We start from the raw sequence: 10,451 nt of genomic DNA on the forward strand, positions 1-10,451 counted from the left end.
CGGCTCTGACACAATCTCGAAACTAGTGAGAAACCCACTAAGAGATGACGGTCAGACTCCGCCGTGCCCTACCCGCACCGGGCAGCCGGCGGGGAAATACTAAACAGAGGAGAAAAGCTGGACAGAGATGATCCGGCGCAGTGCTGTTGTGATGAAATGACGGGTCTGAATTGTAATAATAGCCCCTAAAGTCGAGTGCGGTTCTCCTGCAGCAGGGTCACTTTCCGATTCGCGGCGGCTGATTACGGAGCTCCTCCGATCGCTCCGTAGGTGTTCGTAGTGAAGAAGTCGTTGTCTCGTAACATCATTCAATTGGCCACGACTCTTCCATCGATTCCGCTCTCCTTTCTCGCTTCGCAAACCCGTTCTTTCTTTCTCTTTCCCTCCCTCTTCCTCCTGTTGTGTAGTAGGCTGCCCTCTTTCGTTCTCTCAGCGTGTCAACCTCGCCCAGCCCGTGACCCGCCTTTTACTCCTCGCATGCTTGTTAGATTGGTTTACGACGCAACCTATCGCAAGACAATCCGACACGCTGATTGGCGGGAGCGTGCGTTGGCATGTCAGTCATATGCAAATCCGGATTTGGCTTTCGGCGTCTCACTGGCCGAAAAAGGAGCTAATAAATATTTAACCCGCCACAGAATCTGGGGCATGACTTTACGTGGGCTCTCGTGATATTTGGTCTCACTGTGACGTTGAAGCTGCCGCGCTACTCTAGCGGTATTATAACAGGTATTATATATATTGGTTTATTATGGGTTATAACGAATGCATTATTTTAGTACAGATTAATAAGACTCAATGGCAATGTGACAAATCCTCACATCCGCTGGACTCTCCCTTCAAAACAGTAGTTGAAATGTAATGCCATTTAAAAAAAAGAGGGTGCCATAAAAACACACAGGTAATGCATTTAGTACTTTTAAAACAGACAAATTGATATTTTATTTATCCACATGAAAGTGAATAAACTAATGCAAACGTATTTTAAGTAATTAAAATACACTGAATTAAAATTTGGCAGTAAAATAGCTTTTTACTTTACAAAATATACACACAGTCTGTGTAACTAATACAAGAAAGAAGTAAACATGTCCACTTCCTCACCCACTAAAGCCACATCATTTGCAGTCAGTGTGTCCAAATAAGACACAAGCATTATCAACATGCAAATTGATCTCATTACCAATACAATAATCTCTATTGTAGCAATACACTTCACACATTTTCCACACTCAATTTAAAACACTGTCCTCGAATCTGATTGGCTGAGATGCGTTTCAAGAGTGATGTTTAGTGTAACAGTTTGTATCACTCTGCTGGCTTCTTTTCATCGAGTTCCAGACCAGAGAGTGTTCCAGACATGCTTTCAATCTGAGCAGTGTTTGGTGACGCACAAAGCTTTGGCTTCTTTTGTATGAAGGAACTAAACTGACAGATTTTGTCCGAAATGTGAGTTATTTGATATTCATTTATTGTTTATAGAACTGTTGTATAAAAGCAATATCACACCCGCAATTGTGCTGATGGACAGCTGTGAATACAAGCTGCAAAGCTGATTCACAACCATGCTGACATTCAGTACTACATTGCTCTTGTTTGTGTGAATTGAACACCTATACCTCTCTGCTATACCACTTCTCTGGAGTGTGTAAGTAAGGACAAGAGTATGGTTTTGGTTTTTAATGCCTAGTGCAGCGGTGGCGAACTCCGGTCCTGGAGAGCCGCAGCCCTGCAGAGTTCAGCTCTAACCCTAATTAAAACTCACCTGCCTGTAGCTTCCTAATAACCGTTCAGACCTTGATTAGCTTGTTCAGGTGTGTTTGATTAGGGTTGAAGCAAAACTCTGCAGGGCTGCGGATCGCCAGGACCGACGTTCGCCACCCCTGACCTAGTGTCTTGAAGGGGAAAAATGAAATAAGCCACAGGGCTCAAATGAGATTTGTCTCTGGGCAGAGGTTTTCTTCGAGACCATACAGCTGATTAGGGTTGAAGCAAAGCTCCGCAGGGCTGCGGCTCGCCAGGACCGACGTTCGCCACCCCTGACCTAGTGTCTTGAAGGGGAAAAATGAAATAAGCCACAGGGCTCAAATGAGATTTGTCTCTGGGCAGAGGTTTTCTTCGAGACCATACAGCTGTACATCACAAACATTACGTAAACCAGTTATGAATCAAAACTAAATTAAAAAAAGAGAGAAGGTGGAGAAATATTCTTCACATAACGTTTTCCCCATCTTTTACTATTTATTTAATTTTACTAACTAAACAGCGAAATTTGTTTTGGTTGAGTGCAGTATATAGGTCAGAGATTAAACTTGGTGACCACTGTTACTGCCAACAGGACACTGACCAGTGAATCGGCTGATAGTGATTATGTCACAGACAAAGGTGACTGTCCAAAACACTATTATCAGTGTATACAACTCTCAGGCAGCATGACACGGGCATGTGCACGGCGCCTATGAATGTCAGCGTGCCTGTGTGTAGGTTTATGTGTGTGTGCTGAGTTCAGTGACTGGTTTGTTTGTATGGGGCAGAGGGGTACTGGCCTTGTGCCCAGCATCAGCCAGTCCCTTCACAAACAGTCACGCTACAATGAGAAAGATTTGTGTGTGTGAGAGAAAGATAAACTACAGAGACACTGTAACCATAAGTGCAGTAACATTTTCCACACAAACGCAGTGGCCAAATAATATTATGACATAATATTATCTGAGTATGAGTAATACAGTCCACTCTACATTTATGCCTGAAGAGTATCCTACACATTACATATATACCAGTACAAAACAGAAAGACACTCAATAGAAGATGCAAAAAATTAGTGGTCGTGGAAGGTTTGAGAAAAGAGAGGGAAAATGGGTGGGTAGGGGAAACTGTGCAAGGCAGACGAATAAAAATAGAACAAGAGTCATTCTATGGAGAGGAGGGGAGGAGCAAGTTGTGACAGTTGTGAAAACAGGGCCTGGCTCGCTGTATGTGGGAAGATGGTAATCGATCAACAGGAGAGGAGAGGAGAGACAAAAATCTATAAATAGACTTAAGAAATAACTAAGAACTCGCGATAGAAAACGTGATTATGTGGGATCACATATTTACACACTCTCAACTGATGTACTGAAATCCAAACTGAAGTAAGAATGTGTTATCAAGAGACATTTCTCCTCAATATAACACAATGTCAGAGCAATGGGAGGGGCTACACACTCTCAGCCACTGAGCTTGCACTGAGCTCCTGGCAACAGCCAATGAGGTGAGGCCGGGACCCTCCAGCTCAGACTATGATTATAGTAAACAAGTTTTTAACTCTTTCCTGGCTTAGTCCACTGAGAATGACACACAGCAAAATATAACATCACTCACTATGTTTAAATTTAATAATATGGACACATCTAAATACATGAAAATTTAAAATATCTCAAATCAGCAGTTAGTCAGCCTTGACCGACAGTTCTCACATGCAGAGATGGGTAAAGCTCTGTATGTTTGAGGGTTAATAGTGTAAGAGAGCCCATGCTCCAAAACCTTTCTGTTCCTCCTATCCAGTCAGCGTTTTTACGTGATTAAAACACAATCTCAAAAAGCCCACTCCCTGTTTCCATGGCAACAGCTTTATGGGTACTGTTACCCAAGCCACTTTCGTGACCACTGACCATGCCACTCTTTCCACGCATATACACTGCCCTTTTGTAAGATATGTATATCACTGCTGCCATCTGCCAGTACAAGCATTCCAGCTATTTTCCAAGGGACATATGGAGAGGAAAAGACATGGTGCCTAACCAAAAACCCATCATGTTGGATTTATGTCTGTTGATCCACTTACACTCACTTACAACAATTTTACCACTGCTAGGAAAGTCTAACAGACTGGCTGCATGTCCATGAAATGCACCACAAATATAAAAAAGGTAGTTATGAAACTCTATGCAGGTACGTCTCTTTAAAGCTTGTAATGGCACACTCTTTTCACAAGGAGGCAGCACTGCCCTATGGAAAAAAACTGAAGGCGATCACAGCTCTGGCAGACACAGAATTGAGTGCAGGAGAGATTACAGCTAGAGACAGGGGCTTTTATGTGAATGTATGTGTAAAAAGTATTGTGAGAAAACATTTTTAGATCCTGTGATCTCCCCTGAGATTTAACATAGAAATCAAACATTCGGCAAATACTAGCGTGAACCTTAAAATGCAGAATATGAGAAAAAGGCACAAAATATAGCAGTGAAAAAATACTGTATAACATGCTGTTTAGCTATGCTATAATTTATATAAATGTATACGTGTTTGTGTTATCATGGAGAAACCTACAAAAAGGGAATGGCAGGCATTCCGGGAACACTCTATGATCAGACAAACAGAGACTTCTGCACTGCACCAGAGAGAGAGAAAAAGACAGAGAGCGAGAAATAGGTGAGGAAAGAACAGTCGTAAAGTCTGATGCATAAGTGGGTGAAAGAAAAATAAAATAAAGGGAATTAAATTGACATTTTCATTACAACAATGATGAAAAGGAAGACACTGTTCTACCATATAAGTGATATACATTGCAGAGTTGAACTATACGACAGATGGCGACTCAGAACTCGGCACATATTGAGGCAGAGACCTATCGGAAACACTGTATCAAATACGGACAAAATTATACTATAGCCAAAATAAAAACAGACTGCAATACATGTAATTAAAGTGATGATTTGAAGTTTCAGCAAGGTGCTGTATATATTTTGCAGAGAAATAAAAAAGCAAACACAAACAGTTTCTTTTATCGGTTTAAAATTTGCAACATAAATCTGATGTTTAACTGCTTTCAGATTCAGTGTTATAACAGTTTTTAGAAAAAAACCTAGCAACAGAAAAGACATGCATATTGATAGTATTTGTGACGGTTCTAGTGAGTAGTACATCTGTGTTTGCAGAGGGTGTGGATTAAATGAAACCGAGAATGTTTGGAATCATTGCCATAGTAAATGACAGCTGAAAACAGACAGCCAATTCTGGTGTTCGGTGTTCAGTAAAAAACAATCGTCTAAATTTATTTTTAGGTGTCCTTTAAGCTAATGTACAATAACAACAATAACTGATAAATATGACCTGTTTATTTATGATGGGTCGGTAAACTGCATTAGAGTATTTTGTCTAAAACAATTTGAAAAATGTTATTTCAATTGTGAAATAAATTAGCCAAAACAGTGTGTGTGTGTGTGTGTGTGTGTCTATATATATATATATATATATCAAACCAGTAACGGGTAAATGCTAAACATCACTCAGTAAACACATCCGAAATAACAATATAAACACAGAAACACACACACACACACACACACACACACACACACGTTCAAGCAAAGCTATCTAAATAAAGACATGCTATAGACTTCTGTTATTTTTATATGCAGGTAGTTACAAATACTACAACCTAAACCTAATCCACATCCTAACCCTGATCCAAACAGAAAACCTTCTGCATTTCTAAAAGAAAAAAAATATTTACATTTATATTTATATCATCCCCAAAAATATGTTTTAGATTTAGCTTACATCTGGGTACAAATTTGCCCAAAATACGGTTGAGTAGGTACAAACACACACAGGCTTGTTTTTATGGTTTATGGGGACTCTCCATAGGCGTAATGGTTTTTATACTGTACAAACCGTATATTCTATTGCCCTACACCAACCCTACCCCTAAACCTACCCCTTACAGGAAACTTTCTGCATTTTTAGATTTTCAAAAAAACTAATTCTGAATTATTTATAACCCTTTTGAATTACGGGGACACTGAAAATGTCCTCATAAATCACCTTCTCGTTGTAATACCTATGTCATACCCATGTTATTATACAAATGTGTGTCCTCATAAACCACATAAACATGCACACACACACACACACACACACATGTTGGGTTTCCATATTTTATAGGGACATTCCATAGACATACTGTATAAAATGTATTTTCTATCCCTTTACCCTAAACATACCCCTCAGAGAAAACTTTCTGCATTTTTTGATTTTCAAAAAACTTAATTGCATCATTCACTGCATTATTTATAAGCGGTTTTCCTCATGGGAACCAAAAATATCTCCACAAAGTCCAAATTTACTGGTATTACTATACTTGTGGGAATATTTGGTCCCCAAAACGTAGGGAATACCAGGTACACACACACACACACACACACAGCAGATAACAAAAGTAAAAACAATCTTCTCTAAAACAAAAAACAAATTCTAAGAAGAGAAATAGTCTTTAGTCAAAAAGTCGGAGTAATAAAAATTTATTTTTTTTAATGTATGAAAGATTACTAATTATGAACATTGGCAGCATTACGAAATGTCAAGTTATGTGTGCTGATCACCTGAAGAAAAATTATTTATAAAAGTTCAGCATATTTGTAAAAAAAAAAAAAGTCTGTGTTGTATGTTGCATTTCCTCAGTCACCAAAATACAATAACATGCTTTAAGATAATAATAATTTCAGACCAGTATTTATAATGTACTTTTCAATAATTACATTTCAGAGTATTGGTCTCCTATAACGCTTATAATTATCTGTTAACCACATACAGTATTTTGCTATCAAAACTGAGCAGCAATAAAAAATTCCATTAGAACAACAAAAGCAAATAAACTTTTGGGCAAATTCTATAAATGTATGGATTTTTTTCTTTCTTTTCAGCAGGTCTGCAATTTTGTTAAACAGACTGTGCGTGTGTGTCTCTCTGCATTAATGTCCTTCTCACAAGCTTGCGTGTCAAGGCAGGCCTACGAGATCAGGCCTGAATTTTTACAAAGGCCCTCTTGTCATTTCACAACACACACTCCTGTTTCCCTCTATCACACCATGCACATTCTTCATCACAGCTAAATCACAAACACCACACATAAAACATATATGCACAAATTCACTAAGAAGACTTTTTTTTATTACGCTAGCATACAATCCACACACTAAATATCCCCCTAAATTAACTGTTATGTCTGTATGAATGACATTCTCTCATTCCTTACCACACGCATATATAGCACATATACAACTGAACATATGTAACTAATTCATAATGCATCAGTTCAGTCTTTGGCTCTTTCAATTCAGTCTTTTGTCACTTTGCTTCACTTTTTCAGTGTAACATGTAATGACCATGTTTTGAATATTGTGCTAAAATCAGCACTGCAAGTGCTACGACCAGCACAACATCTCTAATCGAACCCACTATTACAGCAGCGGATGATTACAACTACACTGCAAAATCTGAGACCCAAAAGAATCCCACTGCTTTTAATGCCAAAGCATTAATTTCTGAAAGTAAACAGACACCTTAGATTTGAGCTCAATTTTAAGAGGTAATTCTTAGCTATATTAATCTAGATATACAATATTTTCATTGCATTACTTTTTATTTTATTCAATTGTAAATTTACTGAAATATGAAGAAATGTAATTCTCCATATATCAACTCTGTGATTTACAATTTACAAGCATTGAGAAACTGTACTTTTGATGTGACATTAAATTTAAAATATATATGTCACAGTATGCCTTAGTTTGGACTTTGTTTTCTGTTTCCCTTTGAGTTGGTTGTCATGGTTATTCATTTGATTATGTTCAGGTGTGTCTCATTATCATGCGTATTTAGTTCAGTTCTGTGTTGGTTCAGTTGTCCGGTGTCGTCTATGTGAAGGTTGTGTTTGGACTGTTGCTCTGTATTTGGATTGTTGGAATTTACAGTGTGGATTATTAAAGACTGTGACTCTTCATCTTTTGTGCGTGCATATTTATACAACTCAATCGTGACAATATATTTAGTCTTTGTGTTGCATATGTGTTCACAAAAACACTTGCCCTAATAAGGTCAAAATTGCCTTGGTCCTTACATGTGAATCACTGAAATAACTTTACATTTATATTTCTGAACCAAACAAACAAACAAAACAAAAAACAGCGATCATGCAATTTGAGAATATGAAATTCAGCTGTGAAAATAAAGACTAAAGAGCACAAGTCAGAGCTAAAATTAAACAAATACATAATTTAGGGAAAGGGTAAATACAAGTGTCCTAATTTCCCAATGGGTACTGTTGGTTAAATTATCAGGAAGTTACATCAAACTATCCAAAAACTGTCTAGAAAAGACAGTACCTCCAAATTCTTAGCACACACAAGAACACTTCTGAGAAAAGCCAGAGAGACCAACAATTAATAGCTAACTCTGTAGCTAAGAGATCAAAATCTTAGCATCTCAGCATAGCACTGGTCTGTATGTAAAAGTTTATATATATATATATATGGTGCAAATCTAACATCGCCCAAAATTAAAATGACACCATGTGAGGAATGGTGATGGGAAGAGCATGTTTTTCATCAGCAGAAACTGAGCATGTTAAAATGTGGTTGGTGAAAAATACTATAAAATAATGTGAACATTTCTGAAAAACTGAAGCAGGACCATCTTTTTAACAATATATCAACCATATTTATCATTTTAAAATAAAAATCACAATAAAACTAAATAAATGTTAACTGTCATTTTTAGAGTTTTGAAATATAATTATCACAAAGAAAATGATTTTGATTACATGTAAAATTCATAAAAATTAGAAAACTGTCCGAAGACAACTAGATACTGTTTTGTCATGACAGGGCTCTCTCAAACTAATTTCCAGTCCATCTCTCATTACAAATGGAAAAAAAAATAAATGTTGAACCTGAGTTTTTAAACATGAACCAATGAAACATCAATATTACAACACAAATGAAAATATATAAATATATTACATAAGGAATAAAGTACAGTCAGCCAGTCGTCGCAAAAAAAAAAAAAACTGACAGAGCTGAAATTATTTTTATATATAAGGAAGAGTTGAAACAAGAAACTAGCACAGTTATGTAGGAAATCTGTTGCCTGGGACAACAATCAATCATAGTTTGGTCGTCATACAAAACATTTTGCAAAATATGATCAGTAACCACTAAAATCTAAAAGTATTCCAGACAGTCATGTTTTAAACTGAATGGAACGAGAATGAATGTTTTACAATGTTTTAGAATGTCAGAATTATAGATTGTCAATGTTTTCAGTGCTCAAAGTAATATTTTTGTCACACACAACATTACATTAATCTTATACCACGGTATTGATGAATACTTGGTTTTGGTTTTCAATAACTATAATATTTTCAATAGCTTAAAGGGATAGATAGTTCACCCAAAAATAAAAATTATTTTACTGACCCCTCTTATCATTCCAAATCTGTATAGATTCTTTCACACAGAGATTCCGGAAAATACATGGGAAATGTGTCCCATGATTTGTCCCGGGATGGTTTGATTTTTGTTCATTCGCACTGCCAGTGATTTTCCGGAATCTGTGCGAGCGTTCACACACATCCCATACAGATGGCGTAAAGACATGTGACATTAGGATATGGCATGTAATGTCACGCGTACCGTTTCATTTTAAGGGATCAACGATCAGGGGCTTATGACTTTCTTTCTTCTGAGGAACACAAAACAGGATATTTTAAAAACACTGAGACATTTCTCAAAATATGTTTCTTTATGTTCCACAGAAGATGGAAAGTAGTACAGGTTTGGAACAACATGAGGCTGAGCAAATGATGAAAGAATTTACATTTTAAAGTGAACTCTCCCTTTATTTTACTTCAATAAAATACTTAAAGGGGTCATATGATGCGATTTAAATTTTTCCTTTCTCTTTGGAGTGTTACAAGCTCTTGGTGCATAAAGAAGATCTGAAAAGTTGCAAAGACTAAAGTCTCAAATCCAAAGAGATATTCTTTATAAAAGTTAAGAATCAGCCACACCTACCTAAAACGGCTCGTTCTAACACACCCCCACATATCTACCTCACTATGTGGGAAAATTTGCATAACGCCGCCCAAATGTTCACGCAAAGAAAGAAGGCACAACTTTTATTCTCACTGTAGTATTGTTGCCGCTTTCCACCATGTCCTGAAGACGCTGTGTGCTTCATTGTGAAAGTGAAACTACTTTGTTTGGTCTTCCAAAAGAGGACGATATCCGATTCGTCATGCCTAGAGCTGATCTGTGCTGGTCGCTGAGGAAATACATCAACTTAGTGCTGTGGATCACCGGATCGGCTTTCACCGTGGACGAAGGCCGGGCTCGTCACATGTGCTTGCCGCTCCTTCGTCGGATCCGCCGGCTGCTCCGTTCTCAACCCCGCCGCCTCTGCTCACTCTAGCCCAGCCTCAGCTCACGCTAAGCCGGTGCTTCCGTTAGGCCGCTGTGCTTTTCGTTGTGAAAGCGAAACTACTTTGTTTGGTCTTCCAAAAGAGGACACGACTACAAATCAGTGGTTAAGTTGTATTTACAACACTGTTCCAGAACAGTTTAACCCAAATATCCAGATGTGTGCATCACATTTTATGGAGGACTGTTTACTGATCCTGGGAGAGTAACGTT

At 37.8% G+C, this 10,451-nt stretch overlaps 1 protein-coding gene across 5 annotated transcripts in view; it reads right to left on the bottom strand.

The window, feature by feature from the left end:
- Positions 1 to 10,451, bottom strand: part of LOC107582035 (protein capicua homolog) — a 42,490-nt gene that overhangs the window by 17,010 nt on the left and 15,029 nt on the right. The gene's annotated exons all lie outside the window — the stretch shown is intronic.

This window comes from Sinocyclocheilus grahami, unplaced genomic scaffold, assembly GCF_001515645.1.
Source record: "Sinocyclocheilus grahami isolate Dianchi unplaced genomic scaffold, SAMN03320097.WGS_v1.1 scaffold40.1, whole genome shotgun sequence".
In the NCBI taxonomy this organism is placed as follows: domain Eukaryota; kingdom Metazoa; phylum Chordata; class Actinopteri; order Cypriniformes; family Cyprinidae; genus Sinocyclocheilus; species Sinocyclocheilus grahami.